Here is a 15,423-nt window from a genome sequence, read left to right on the forward strand (position 1 = left end):
TCTAATTTTGAATTGTCTTTAAGGACCTCAAATGAGGACCCTTAATACTTTCACTTATGAAATACCATTGATTTTGCCATGAGTTAATGCTAACTATATGCTATTGAATCAAAATCTGCTACTATTATTTGAAATCTTTTTTGTTATAACTTTTTCATTTGAAGTCACTAATAACCTTATTTCAGCAGGTTTATTTCAGCTTATTCTTAAGAAGACAAACCACTTACACCCAAAAGTTCTACTTTTTTTCTGTAGCCCTGAGTCCTCCTAAAATAGAAAAAAAGCATACTGTGGGCATGTAGCTAACATGAAAAGAACTAAAAGATATTTGAAATATGAATTGAGGAAATACGACTTCCTCACTGGTTTTCTTTCCTCTACTGATTTCTAAATAAAATGCATTGATTAAATATAAACAAATTGTGGAAAGAGTTATTTTTAAAACTTAAAGACAATGGTTTATACATTTCCTTTTAGAGACTCCTTCAGACTTGCATTTCTTTTAGGTAATATTAAACCATTTATTAGATTAATCTAGATTTACAACACTTAATATAGACTTTTTGTTTAATGCTACATGTTTATTTACATGCTTTATATTTTAAATGTGTACGAGTATTTTTTGAATATATATGTTTTGAAGACTATTAGAATATGCAGAATATTAGTCTATCTCACTTTTAAAAATGCTAAAAAGAGATTTTTCAAATGTGCTCTTGAATTTGTTTCTGAATTGAAAACAAATTGCTTTTGATAACGTTGGGTTTTTGCCATATTTATTTATAATCTATGTGAAAACAAACCATGAAGCCAGGAAAAAAAATAGTACGTCTATTTAGAGCTCTTAAAAAATCACAGTCTCATCTAAATTTTGAGAAGTAGTTTCTTGTCCAACAGAAAAGTTTTCATAACATACGTCTTTCTTCCATGAATGATATTACAGTTGTTTATCTTAGCTTAAACTTATGATCAAAAACAATTTTACTGGATTAAAATAGCTTTTTTTTTCTTGTGAATAATTCATCTCTGTCTGTATTCTAGGAAGCTTCTATACGGTGCTTTAATTTTATGGCAACTGATTATATAATCCTTCCCCTCCAGACATTTGCTTTCTTTCACATACCTTTCCAAGGTGGTTTTGTTCATTTTGCTTATTTTTTAGTATCTTGCTCTAAACTTTAGCCAAGAAAAGCTCCCATGGCTACTTCCAAATTGTTACAAGCAAATCTCTGCTTCAGTCTTAACAATGTAAAAATGAAGAATGTACATGGAAGAAAGGAGAAAGAGAGAGAATGAGAGAAGGAAAAACCACATCTTGGTAGATTTCATACGAATGTTTTTGTAAGCTGTTACAAATAAGCTCTTTCAGGTGATTTCAGGAAAATATACAGCTTGTTTTAAAAATTGCAGATAGATAACTATATTCTGCAATTCTTTAAAAAAAATGCTCCAGATGATTTGAAGCCAGCAACCTCTGCAAGAAATGTCGAAACAGCCAAGATGGTGATTCCAGCTATGTAACTACAGTTCCGTGCCTTGTATGTGCGTACATACATAAAAAAGAGAGGCCTTTAATCGCACAGCCATAAGCATGATCCTGGTTTTCTTTTAACTTTCCCTGAGGAAACGTCTGTCTGGAACATTTTTATTGTCATATTGAGGCCCTATAAATTATGTGTCCGAAAAACTTATGATAGTATTAGTGGGTTTAAAACCCAATGGCTCTAATCATCCAACAAAATTGCCTGCCTCTTTTTATAATAATTAGGACCGTATGACAGTTCTTTAAATCAAGATTTCTCAATACTCGCATATTGGCTGGGGAATTCTGGAAGTCGAAGTTCACATACCTTACAGATGCCAAAGTTGAGAAATACTACTGTTCTAAACTACTAACAATAGCTATTTAACTATACAGTAGGACTAGGAATCTTTCTCAAGATCAGGAAAGTTCTGCTCTTATAACTGTTTTCATTTTACCCATCATTCTAGGACATTGCCCCAAAGCTTCCTTTGCTGTAAATATTGCAAAGTAATATCAACAAAACTCAAACACAACCATGCAAACATTAAACAAAGCCTTTGTTACGCATGACTCAGTTTTGAAGTTAGCCTTTTTAAGTAGCTAGATGTTTAAGTTGCTCCGGTCAAAAATTTGTTATGGTTGTTACGACAGATTAAGTTCTTCCTAGGAAAACAGATGTTGCTGGAAAGAGATGAAACTTTCATTTTTATATTGCCTTACCTTAATCTCAAATATTGTGTTCAAAGGGTTGAGACCCAGATAACCTCTTACGGTTCAAACTCCTCCCCCTCCCCTCCCCCTCCTTCTCTTCCCTTGCATATTGAAAATCTCCTCCCTGAGAAAATTGAAAATGACATTGAATTTTTACCTACAGATATAAATTCTTCCATTTTCTATATTGATTTCTAGAACTTAAACAATTGTAAAATTCCACTCATTATACATTGAAATAATTTTAGCTCGTTATGATTGAGCCAGAGAAGCAAATAACAAAATGCACAGTTATTTTGTAATTTGCTGAATTATAATAAAAACTCAACTTTCCTTTCTGAAGTTAAAATTTATGCAAATGATTGGATGGCATTTTCTGTGAGTATTCTGATTGCCAATGGTTGTCCTCAGGTTAGAATCATTCATTCAGGGATTCAAAGTTGGAATCGTGCTGAATGAATGTTACTTGTACCTGGCTCCTGATGGTACAGCCATGAGACATACCTCCCCACCATCAAAATATGGGTGCTTGACAGCTCATCTGCACTTAAAACCAGAAGGACAGTTCAAATCCGCCACTGTCTATTCTTCTCCCATCTTTGTCCTCTGCCCTGAGCTTAATACCACAGCTGCCCTTTGCCATCTTCTTGTTCACACTGATGGCCAAGTAAGCCAGCCTGGCCATTCATGTGGCAGTTACTAGCTGTGTGAGGATTTCATCCTAAGGATACTTGCAGTAGTTTGGACTGGCAATAGCACTTAGAGAATAAGGATTTGTGTAGCATCAGCAGCCTTATGAAATACCAGGCTGGGCATGTCTCATCACCAGTGTGAGCAAGAAGTCAGTTAAGGTGGAGGTGAAGGCAGGCAAGCACAGGGTGGCAGGGGTCTCTAGGTGAAGGAAAGCTGAGGCTGTGTTGCTGGGCCAAGTTAGGATAGGTAGGGGTTTAAGTGTGGCTGCAATGTTGTACTGTGCTGTGGTTTGGGAGCTTCTTGCAGCCCAAGAACCATAGCTTATCAAAAAGGCCTTAACTCACAGCATGGCAAACAGCCCTGGGAGCATGTATTCAAGGCACAGTAGAGTGTGGCCAAAATGGCAGAGATAGGGGAGATAGGTGGCTAAGGAGACCAAGGTGAGATAGTCATTTATCTTGGAAGATAAATGCTGAAGCTCAGAGGGACCAACCTGATGGGGATTAGAGTGTGTCCTTAGGCAACAACCAAGGGGATTCGGTTAACAATGGCAAAGGGGATGGGTAGAATTGCCATCACTAAGTGATGAAGCAATGTGATTTTGAGCTTTATAACCACGTCACTTAGCAACAGAAAAGGTCCCAGTTGCTGAAGAAACTTGATGACTATTCTATATTTTCTTTTTGAAATTATTTGGCATATCCATAAAATGTTATTTTGAAAGCAACGCACCATAAACATTGTCTCTTATTATTAAGCGATTCAAATTAAATCAGAGCAGTGTAGCAAGATATTATATGTGCAGTAGATCATTCTTTATTTCAAATATAAATAATGTCACATTATATTTATGTGCTCTTTTCCAAGAATTTCAGAAGAACTTCTTATAACGAAAATCCCAATTAAGGTCAATAATATAATGGAACTGAATAGCACAGAAAAAGATATTTTTTCAACTACGAGGCAATTGCTGTAGATTTTTGGTATTGTTTTTCAGATGTGGAAAACACAACTAGGCCTTCTGACCATAAAACAAATAATAAACAGAACAATTAACCTTAAAATATCAAAATCCTTAGTTAGCAAGGCTTAAAAAGTTTAAAATTATCATCCTGCAATTGGTATGAAGGAACATAGCAACCAGAAGTAGTATTCAGCTGGTTCTCTTCAGTTTGGGCAAACCAGTAGCGTTGGCTGCGGGAGACTCCACCTATCCACCCCAACATAATGCATGAGCACTGTGCATGCACAGAAGGCGATGTACATGCACAGACATGCCACAGGCGCTCACATTTGTGAATCGGTAGGGAAGGTAAGTGAATCCCACTGCTGATAGCAGCAAATGCAAATGTCACTATCATGCCATTTGCAACATCATCAAGAATTAGGTGGATTATATTAAGGAAGCCAAGAAGCAACTGTCCAACACCACATTCTACCAACTTAAATTGTAAGGTCCTATAGCTTGTAAGGTCCTGTATATCAGAGAGAGAATGGAACAATTTAATGAGAGGATTTGCTAAATGCTTACAAGATCAGGCTTACATAGAAACATCTCAGAAACTCCAATCAGGTGTCTTCTACCTACTTCTCAAAATGAACGAACCAAGTAATGCAGTGTGTCTCATTGTTTTAAACATCAGAAGTATCATAACTGGAATCATGAGTTATGAGCACTTCCAGGATCACCATCTCTAAAATATGACACAAAATTCCCAACAAAACTATGCATCACAGGAATTTCCCTAACAACATCATTATAGCCCACCATTATATTATATTCCCCATCCCACCAATGTGGATTTCAGCCCACCAAGAACGTAATCAGAAATGGAAAAATAATACACTCTTGCCGAAGACTCTTGCTTTGTGTTTGTATTCATACATAACTTCTTCACTCTGTCAATAACGTATATCTGCAGATTAGTGACACAACCATGACACACATGTGACCCACACAGTGGAGAGGACCTATGAAAATGTTCACAGAGCTCACAGAAACAGAATGCCATTTTATAGCTCAGAGCATAACCAACTGGAACACTTCATGTATAAGTTGTAGCCCTACCAGACAATGGCATTGCACTTTCTCTGACACTAGGTAGTCAATGGTCACGCACTGTAAAACTGTGTGTATGTACAGTGATTATCCAAGAAATTGTTTGAAGAGTTATAATATGGACAACTGAACTAACTTTCCCATTTTTGACTTGCAAGTGGAAATTCTTCAAATGCTGATTTTCACTGTTAAGCAGTTTCATAGCAGTGAGCATGGTGGCATAGGCGAGAAAGGAAACCACATTATGCTGAAACAGCAACAACAATAACTGCTATTGAAACCATGCCAGAACATAGCAGGATTCTACAGAGACATTAGATCTTGAATAAAGATTAGTGGATTTGGCTTTTATTTCTTTTCAAAGAAAACCCAGTTCAGACAGTTATTATTTCTGATGGCTTGCAAGAGATTCATCTAACATTATTTAACAAATCTAGACAAGTGCTGTTGAGCAATGAGCCAGTGGATATATCTGAAATGACAGAGAGGGTTGGCAAAAAAGCTGGAAGCTTTCATGAGTATACATAATGTCTAGTTGCCTTTTTCTTCTCTTTCTCCTGACAATTTTCCCTTCTGCTAAATCTATTTTATCTCCTCTCCCTAACTTTTGGAGAAAATGAACTTCTCTTTCTTGCTCTCCCTCTTCTCTCCCTCTTTCTTTTTCTTTCATTCCTCTGGTGGTATTTTGGAACTTATTTATTATTGGAGTTGGCAAAAGATGACAATGCTGCTGTTTTCCTTTTCTCTAAAATAATATTTGTCAGGCTTCTCAATCTAAAAAGCCCTTTGGGAGATGTTAGCCAACGTTGCCTAACATTAGGATTTAATTGAGGCAGGAGTAGCCAGAGACTACTATGAAGAGCATGAGGGAAATGTCTGCACAATGAAAGACAGACCATTCACATGCATCCTTGGCCACCTCAGAGCTAGTAAATGCAAGGACACCACATTCTAACCAATAAAATCTCCTTTTCTTTGGAATGCATTTCTAAACAGATTCCTTCACCATATTGAATGAGAATTGTAGAAATAAAATGCAGAGATATTTTTTGGCAGGGCAGCAATTTTTTATTGTTAATTTTGGGTTGAATCTGCCAGAATGTAAATTAAAATGATTTCGAGACATGAATGGTCTAGAGGAGAAGCCCAGAAGGATGATCTAGTATAGTTTGCTCCAATGATGCCGTTGTAATATTTCTCCGCTTTATTTGATGTTATCATTTCAATCTTTTGAAATGTTGGTTTCTTTCTTTTGTATAGTTATTAAATGTAGAATCTACAAGAGTGCTAACAATTGAGGGTTACATGTTGACACAGGGACAACTTCCACCATCAAAGATCCATAATCATGCTGTTTATTACCAATTATCATTGCCTACCTCATATTCCTAGTCAGAATTAGTGCTAGTTTGGTTTTATTTTGCAGTTCGAATAATATTTTTTTAAAGAAAAGTATTTAGAACCCAAAGTTCACAGGAGATTTGGCTGATGAAATCATGAATCCATTAGAGGGGGGAAACAAATATTTTCAAATGGTTGTATAACAGTTGAAGCTCATAGAGGTTAAAAGCAAAAATGTTACTTTCACTTTTGCATACCAGTAGTAGGTAGCGATTATGAGTCTTAGAATCTCCATGAATGGCAAAATCATCCTGATTTTTACTAAAGGGCTGTTCCACATCAGTTTTAGTTTAAATCTTCATTTCTCAACTTGACATTTTTTGAAGCATACTGTTTCAGTCTCAAGCATAATCTCAACCTCCAAATTTTATAGTAAACAAAAAAGGCACCCGACTCAAGTCATCTTAGCTAATGATTCACATCCAAAGTGCTAACAACCAAATGACTGCAAGACATATAAATCCTTCCATTCCCTACCAGTCATTTGGAACTGAAAAGGCTTCTTGGATGCGAAGTGAAAAGTTTTTAAAGAAAAAAACCAAGAAAGTCCAGTTGCCTTTTGGAAAACGTACCTTTGAGTCTTGCCTGTACAGAAAAGGGTATAGAGTTAAATATAAGGGTTTGGTTTGCAAAGGAAGCTAAATAAATACAAGAAGAAAATAGATTTACTAGTCTTGGCCAACCTGTTGAGGATGAAGCAAAACAGATGTGTGAAAAAAGAGATGGCAAGAAAATCAGATAACTACTTCATCGACAAAATTAACAGCTCTCCATTTCTTCTTTAGAGATAACATTGCCATATTTTTTGCAAATTTGATATAAGGACCCTACATGAACTGTATAATGGTCCTTAGGGTACAAGATATGTACAAAATTGCATCTTTGAGCTCAACATCTGCAGCTGGCCTATTTTATGCAAGCAAGTAAATCATCTCCTTTCTACACAGTTTAAGAATATTGGCACAGTAACAAAACTTGGGAAGAAGATAATCAGTCTTAAAGTGCCACTTACCAGTCTTTTACTTCCTTCATCATAACATTTTTTGCCTCAGCCATCTGAAGGCTTTTCTCCTCCACCTCCCTAGTTTTAAAAGCTTTCTTGGAATGCTAAATAATATGCTTCAGTGACTTTACGATAGTGCTGTTTTCAAAAGCAAAAAGCTTGATCCATTTTTGGAATTCACACTTTTAAAAAAATGTGCTGAAGAATAGCAGCTACATTGAGAGTTGTGTTCTGGAAAAAGGGAGATGTCAACCAGAAGCTGGCCTGACTGAAGCCATTTTGCTGCTTCAATGATGTCACATTGAAGCTGAGGGCTAGGGAGGGGAAATAGAAATAGCTGGGGTTTTGTAGTCAAAATAAAATACTTTTTCTTGGGAACCAAGGACATTCTCACACCTAGCCAGAGAGAGGAGGAGTGATGTTACCCAGAAACCAGACAGAGTCTCAATTGGACCATGTGACTGATTGTTTGGGGAAAGGGAAAAAAATTCACCTTTAATCAGGTGAAAACCATGGGTACCTTCAAAGTAAGTTTTCACCAGATTTGTGCCAATATGATATATCTAATAAGCTATTCTTTGAGGAATCTACCTTCCTTGGAATTTTGCTTGGTGTGGGTGTATTACTTGGAACCCTGACAGGAGAATCCTGAAGTGGGAAGGAGGTGATAACCACAATGGAAAACTACTTATCTGGACTTGGCTTTCTTCTTCATACCTCAGAATACTCTTATTAAATGCTCTCTAAGAAGGATCTTATACAAATTTTATACAAATAATTTTGACCATAAATAATCTATGTTGCTTCTCTGCTTCTTGGAGATTACAGGTGGTCCTCAACATACAGACAGTTGATTTCTTGATGATCATTTGAAGTTATATAGGACTCAAAGAAGTTACGTATGAATGTCTTGAAGTTACAACTGCCACACTAACCTGATAGTCTTGTGATCACATTTTCAGTGCTTGGCAACTGATTCACATTTACAACCAGTTGCAGAATCCCATGGTTTCACAGTAACAATCATTATGGGTTCCCTTAACAAACATTATAAAAACAGTCATAAAATTAAATGCGGTCATGTGGTAATTTTACTTACAACTGCAATGACTTTTGATTAACATTTGAGGCTCAATTATGGTCATAAGTTGAGGAGTACTTGCATTATTCTAACACATAAACAACTATGATTTAAATACATAAATTTTAAAAACCTAAGAAATTCTTGGAAACATCTCACAAAAGTGCTTCCACATGAGCATACCCATGTGCCAAAGACCGCCTATGTGTGATACATTATGGTTTGAAGGTCTGTGAGCACATTGCTGGGCTGGAACATTCTTTCTTTTGATATAATAAATATGGTTGTGTGGGCAATCTTTCTTTTTGAGTTGGAGGGAGGAAATTCCCTTACTGTTAACATTGTTTTCATCCTTGGCAACCCAATATTTGGCCTTGTCAACCCATTTTCTTTACAGCTGTTTTACTATTTCCAGATGTTCCTCTGAATGTTTCCCTCATGACTTTGTTTCCATTGGGTTGTTTGACTATATTACTGCTCACCTTTTCTTAAAGAGAAGTCTTTACAGAAATAATATCCAAGACAGAAATTTCATAAGAATATAAAAAATGACGAGATGTTGGATTTTACTGATGGGAGTTGAAGATCATATTCAGTGGTTCTCAGAACAGTTCATCTCACTGGTTTCTGATCCCCCCCCCCCATTATCACAGTTAATTTTTAATTTATATTTATTTGTTATATTTATAAGCTATTTCAATCACCAACGAAACTCTAGGGGACAAAATAATTATTAAATGGTGTTATGAGTGCAGTTCAAAGAATATACTTGCTTTTAAAATCTCACTGACATTTCTTTGAAGTAGAATCTTCCATTGCTGCAGGATGACAGAATTTAACTCAAATTTTGATTAGTGGATGACTTGGTCATCTTATGATCTCAAACTTCATAGGATTTGTAAGCCTTAGCATTCAAAAGATTGGGTGTCCTTAGTTTTAGTTTATAAGCCTGTCACCTATCATATTTATTCATTGAATGGTCATTCAATTTCTCTAATGATAAAATCATCTTAATGTACAGTAAGTCTTTACTCAATTCCTACTTTTGTATTCAACCTCTATTAATTCAGTGCTCGTAAATTTTTGACCCCATCTCTTCCTTTGCCACATACATTCTGATTAATTCATTCCCTGACCAACTTGCTTTAAGTATTCTTAATATTTGACTCTCACTTCTAACTAAATTAAAGAGAGGTGCATTCTTTACACAAAACCATTTTCACTTTTTAAAGCATGTTTATTCCATTACACAGGAAAAATACTACCATTATTTTTTAAAGAATTTTTTATTTTTGAATAAACACATACGAACAAAACACAAAAAACACCACAAACCATTACAAATTGTAGAAAGTGTGTCAATTGGTTAGAAAAAAACTTTCGTGCATCTCTTCCACAGTCATCACTTTCAGTTCATATCAAGTTATATATTTTAAATCAAATATATTTATATATATTACTATCATCATACTTCAACCTTCCTTTGACTATAATTGTTTTTACGTCCTTTTATATAAAATATTCCAATTTATTTTTAAAAACCCACATAATGGCATTCCGTTAACTGTTTCCATTATCATCTGGTAACATTACATCTTTATGACATGTTCTAAATAAAAATTGATTATATTTAATAACAAAGTTTCTAGACCTCCTTTCTTAATCACTGTTTACAATATATATCCAATTTCCTTTTATCAAACAGTACATATATATACATTATTTTTAACTAAATTTGACTTAATTTTTTATTATAAGCTTTCATACATAACAGTTTCTAAACTTCCTTTCATAGACACCATTTGAAATGTATATCAAATTTGCTCTTATCAAACCAATACATATGCATTATTATCATTATCAATTATTTATCTAACTATATCCATTATCACTTCATTTTTTACATAATGCTCCAAATCAGTGATGGCGAACCTATGGCACGCGTGCCACAGGTGGCACGCGGAGCCATTTGTCAGGGCACGTGAGGCGCTGCCCTGTCAGTTGATTTCATCCTATTTTAAAGCCATTTTTGGCCCTCCCCAGGCTCCAGAGGCTTTATGGGAGCCTGGGGAGGGTGAAAAGAGCCTCCCCCGCCCCACCAGAGGCCCTCCGGAGGCTTCAGGGACAGTCCGGAGGCTTCCCTGAAGCCTTCAGAACGCTTAAAACGACCCTCCGAGCAATCCGGAAGTGACTTCAGGTTTGCTCAGAGGGTCGTTTTGAGCGCTCCAAATGCGTCAGGGAAGCCTCCAGACTGTCCCTGAAGCCTTCGGAACGCTAAAACGACCCTCCGAGCAATCCAAAAGTGACTTCCGGTTTGCTCGGAGGGTTGTTTTAAGCGTTCCGAAGGCTTTAGGGAAGCCTCCGGATGGTCCCTGAAGCCTCTGGAGGGCCTCGGGGGGGGGGCGTGGTGGGTTCTTTTCGCCCTCCCTAGGCTCCTATAAAGCCTCTGGAGCCTGGGGAGGGCGAAAAAAGCATGTAAAAATGGAGGGGTCACGCCTGTTGTGCGCGCATGCACACTGGGGGGTCGTGCATTGCATTATGGGTGCGGCACGCCTGCACACGACCCCCATGCGCTCCCCCCACTTGTGGCATGCGAGCCAAAAAAGGTTCGCCATCGCTGCTCTAAATTTAACTAATTTTTTTTTTATTATAAGCTTTCATATATTAATCTGTGTCTTTCCAGTAATAGTGCAGTCTTATGTCTTTTGTCATTTGTGGGATTAGTCTTCAGGTTGTTTCCTTAATACGATTTGTATGGACTTCTCTTCTCAACTTGTTGCTTGTTGCATATTTTATATAATCTCGAAACCCTCCATCTGCTTCTTTAATCAGCTTATCTTTGGTTATCAATAGTGCTTCTGACAAAATTTCTCTCCTTAGATCCATCAATTCTTCTCTTTTTTCTTCTTCTATACCTTGAAATCTGAGGTAGAGCTCCTCTCCATCTATCTCCCCTTTCCATATTCCACTCTTTCCATTTCCAACCACACTTAGTTCACTGTTGGTACCAACAATTATCTTTTCTTTTTGTTCATTTTTCCCTTCAGTTTTGGGGACTCTAACCTCCACTTTTTCCATCTGATGAACATCTTCAATTTTTCCATCACATTTTACTGTTTTACAATCTATGTTTTCCAATCTCTTCTCAATTTTCTCTGTTACTTCTAATAGTTTTTGAATTTCAAACATAATCTCTTGCAATGTTAAGTTTCTTTTTGAAACACTGCCATTCTAGCATTCAAAACTTTTTATTAGATTTGACGCAAGTTCATTTATAATCTTTCAAAACAAGGTTTTCTTTTCACTTCTCTCCAGCTGCCAATGAAGCTCCCAAAGAGCACCTGTAAAAACAACCCATGCTCTTCTCCTTATCACTCTCTATAAACAAGCTGAAGAACCTTGAAGTGCAAAGTCAAAATGATCAAAGCGAAAGAAGAAAGGGCAATGTTTCCAGGACTCAAGTCTCCAGCCTCCAAGTGGCAGTGTTACTTCCGTGCCCTCTGATATTGCAATCCTCTTTGTATTCCTTTTATATCTTCTTTATATTCCAGGCTTAAAAGAAACAAAATTCTTAAGTGAAGCAAAATAGGAAAAAAAAAAACCATCCAAACCAGTATTTTAAAATAAAGAAAAATATTTTAATCCATAGATAAAAAGAAGAAATAGAAGAAAAACTAATCCATTCACTTTAAAAATAGGAAATATTTGCAAAAATTCCATCCATAAAAGTAAATTTAAAAAAAGGATAACACACTGTCCAATGTAGCTTAATTTTGCCACTTATTTTCTTCTGTTTTCAAATTTAATTTAGCTTTAATTTTTTTTGGGGGGGCAGTCTCTTTTATAACAATAAGATTTCCTCACCAGATGGACACACTTTCTCTTTCTGCTTTTCTCCCATTCTGGAGCTGTCCCAACTTCAGCAGCTTTTGCCTTTGCTTCTGTCACTGGCAAGAAGAGATTCTCTTGGATCAATCAGGGTCTTTGCGATGTCCCTGAGATCAGCAAGTCATACTCTTTGATGTCACCATCTCCTCAGGACGGTTTAGGTCCAAAAGGACCGTCCAGTGGCAAAAGTATTGACCGCGATCTTGGAGTTCCGAGAACGCACGTCGTGTCGTTGCGACATCATCTCCTGTCCCCTCAATAGTACCATTATTTTTTGATTACTATTTGCATGTATTAAATCTCCTCCATCTATTTTTTCTGGTTCAATAAACATTCTACCAAGGTACATGAATTCATAGTTACTATTTATATTTTTGTATAACTTGTAATTGTTTACTCCATTTCCCCTGTCAAATACAATTGCCCTAATTTTCTGCATATCAAATTGATCTATACTCTTGTTATATCATGCAATCTAAGACTCATAACAATTCATTTAGTTCTCAGCTAAGAATACAGCCTAATTTACATAAAAATTGACACACACATTGAGAACCAATGCAAGTCAAACTTGCGGCCCGCGGGCCACATGTGTCACATGCTGGCCACGCCCACACCCAGTACAGCAAAGGGAGGGAATGTCATGATACATCATGTGATACTGCCATGACAATGTGAGTTTGACACCTCTGGTCTAATGTTATTGCAAGCATTCCTTAGCATGCTGTATTGCTTTTACAAAATTCTAACCTTCAATTCTATATTTATGCATTCTTTTCTACATCTGAAACTTATTGATTTTATTATATATTTTCTCTAGATCAATAAATCCGCAGCGAATCTTCTCACATTCATAGATTTCTCAGTGAGATTCTGAAGAGCATAAACCTGCATTGCACTGTCCAGTGGGATTATTAATAATTTTGTACTCTTTCAATGAACATTTTGCCTAATATTATCTCAACATGCTTAATGAACTTATTTCTCTCTTGTTTTTTTTTTTTCATTCATTCTTGTCAGCTTATATTCGTATAAGGCAATGGTGGGTTTCAAATTTTTAGAACCTATTCTGTAGGTGTGCCCTGGGTTGTGGGAGTGGCTTGGCAGTCATATGACTATACAATTCTTTTCTAATCCAAACCGATACGAAATCATAATCAGATTGAACTATCTTTCTTGCTCTGCAGCAGTACTACTCCAGGATGCCACGTTGCATGTTTGTTTGCTTTTTGGCACTGATTTGATTTTCTTTCAGATAGTTTCTCCTCCCAGATATTTCTTTTGGGAATTCTTGTGAGTCTGTAGCTGTGAATCCATTTTCTGTTTATCTGGTTGACAATGTTCCTGGTCATCTGTTTGTCCAATTGCTGAAATAGTTATTGAAAGATAACATTGAAATTCATTTTGAAGGAACCTATGGTCAGATGTTATGATATATATGCAGTGGTATACTGAAAACAGCTTGCCCTGACCCACAAGAGCTGATTGTTAATTTTTTTCTGAAATATTGAAAGTCTCCCCACAAAACGTGCTAATGAACTGTTCCACAACCACTATCACGGCAATGGCATTGGAGCTGACAGAAATAAGTTTCAAACATTGAGCTGCCTAAATGTACACAAAAACCTATATGGCATCCTTACATGATTATAAGGAGTCATTAACTCAGAAGAATCCAATAACAAACTTTTTATTTTTATTTTTAGTGTAATCTCTGGAGAGATTTTAATTATTTGTTTGGATGCAATTTTTCAATCTGTATGTTTTTGCAATAACCTACTTTTCGGTCTGCATTAACTTTGTCAGTGTTCCAGAATTAATTGCATTTTCTACTAACAAAGAAAGTCATGTATGTTAGATTTTGTGTCACAAATCTCAAGATACAGTTTTAAGTAATCAACATTATAATGAACTCCACTGCATTCAAGGTTTAATAGATATAATGGATTTAATTATTGCAATAATAGCATATGTGTTGCTGTTGTATTATAAATATAAATGAGAGCTCACACATTCAAATTATACAAAGGTTTATCATATTATCAATATGCCTTCTATCAATCCAGGAGAGGGCAACATTGAACAACAGTTGAAAATTAACAAAGGTTTGCTAACATTAGGTGTAGCTGTGTTAATTGAAGAACTATTGAATGGGAATAAATGATTATATTTAACCTTCCATTAGTTAGCCTCTAATATTAGTTTCAATTCATATTTAATTCTCCATTATGTCTAATGACCTTTGTCAATAAAAATATAATATTATGGATTAAATCCAACCTAATTTATGGAATATCATTTCTTTTACTTGAAAAAAATCAGAAGGAAGAAAATCCAACAACATCCCAGAAAAAGAAAATGCTGAGTAAGTTAAAAAAGAAGAAAATGTATCTGTTGCTTATTTTATCTGGCAAAAGTTGATTGTAAACTTAGTAGGATCTCTTTTTTTAACCTTTAACTTTCAAACAAAAGTTGGGGAAAAGAAACTCAACAAGAAAGGAAAAGAAAAAAAATACTGTTAACTATTAGAAGCTCTTAGCTATTTAATTTTTCTAACATCCCATTGCTAAACTTTTGGCATTCAAAAAGAAATGCAGTTGCATTCAATGGAGCTTACTTTCAGATAAGTGAATATATGGTTACTTCTGAAGCATATTAAGGTAATGTGTGACTTTAAAGCCACTGTTTTCTCTTTGCCTTCATATATATAATGATATATGGTATTTTCTCCTGAATATTAACCATGGTAGAAACAGAAAATGTTGTATCGATGAACATCTAGTGAAAACTGAAACATCAGTTATAATAAAATACTGAAGTCAAAGTTTCTTTCTTTTTACACTATTAGATGGTGTAGAACATCCAGCAGATTTTTCTTTTTCATCATTAAAAATTGTCGTGGTCTCAAGCCAAGTTGTACAAAGGAAAACTCAGAAAAACAGATGCAAGTCTTTATTTTGGAATGTTACGTCTTACTAAATTAGTTGTCATCTCTTCAGTAGCTCTTTTCCAGGTATGGTAGATATAATGCAATATATTATAATGAAGGCAGGGTTTTTTCT

The sequence above is a fragment of the Natrix helvetica genome, assembly GCF_964273705.1.
Source record: "Natrix helvetica genome assembly, chromosome: 5".
Lineage (NCBI taxonomy): Eukaryota > Metazoa > Chordata > Lepidosauria > Squamata > Natricidae > Natrix > Natrix helvetica.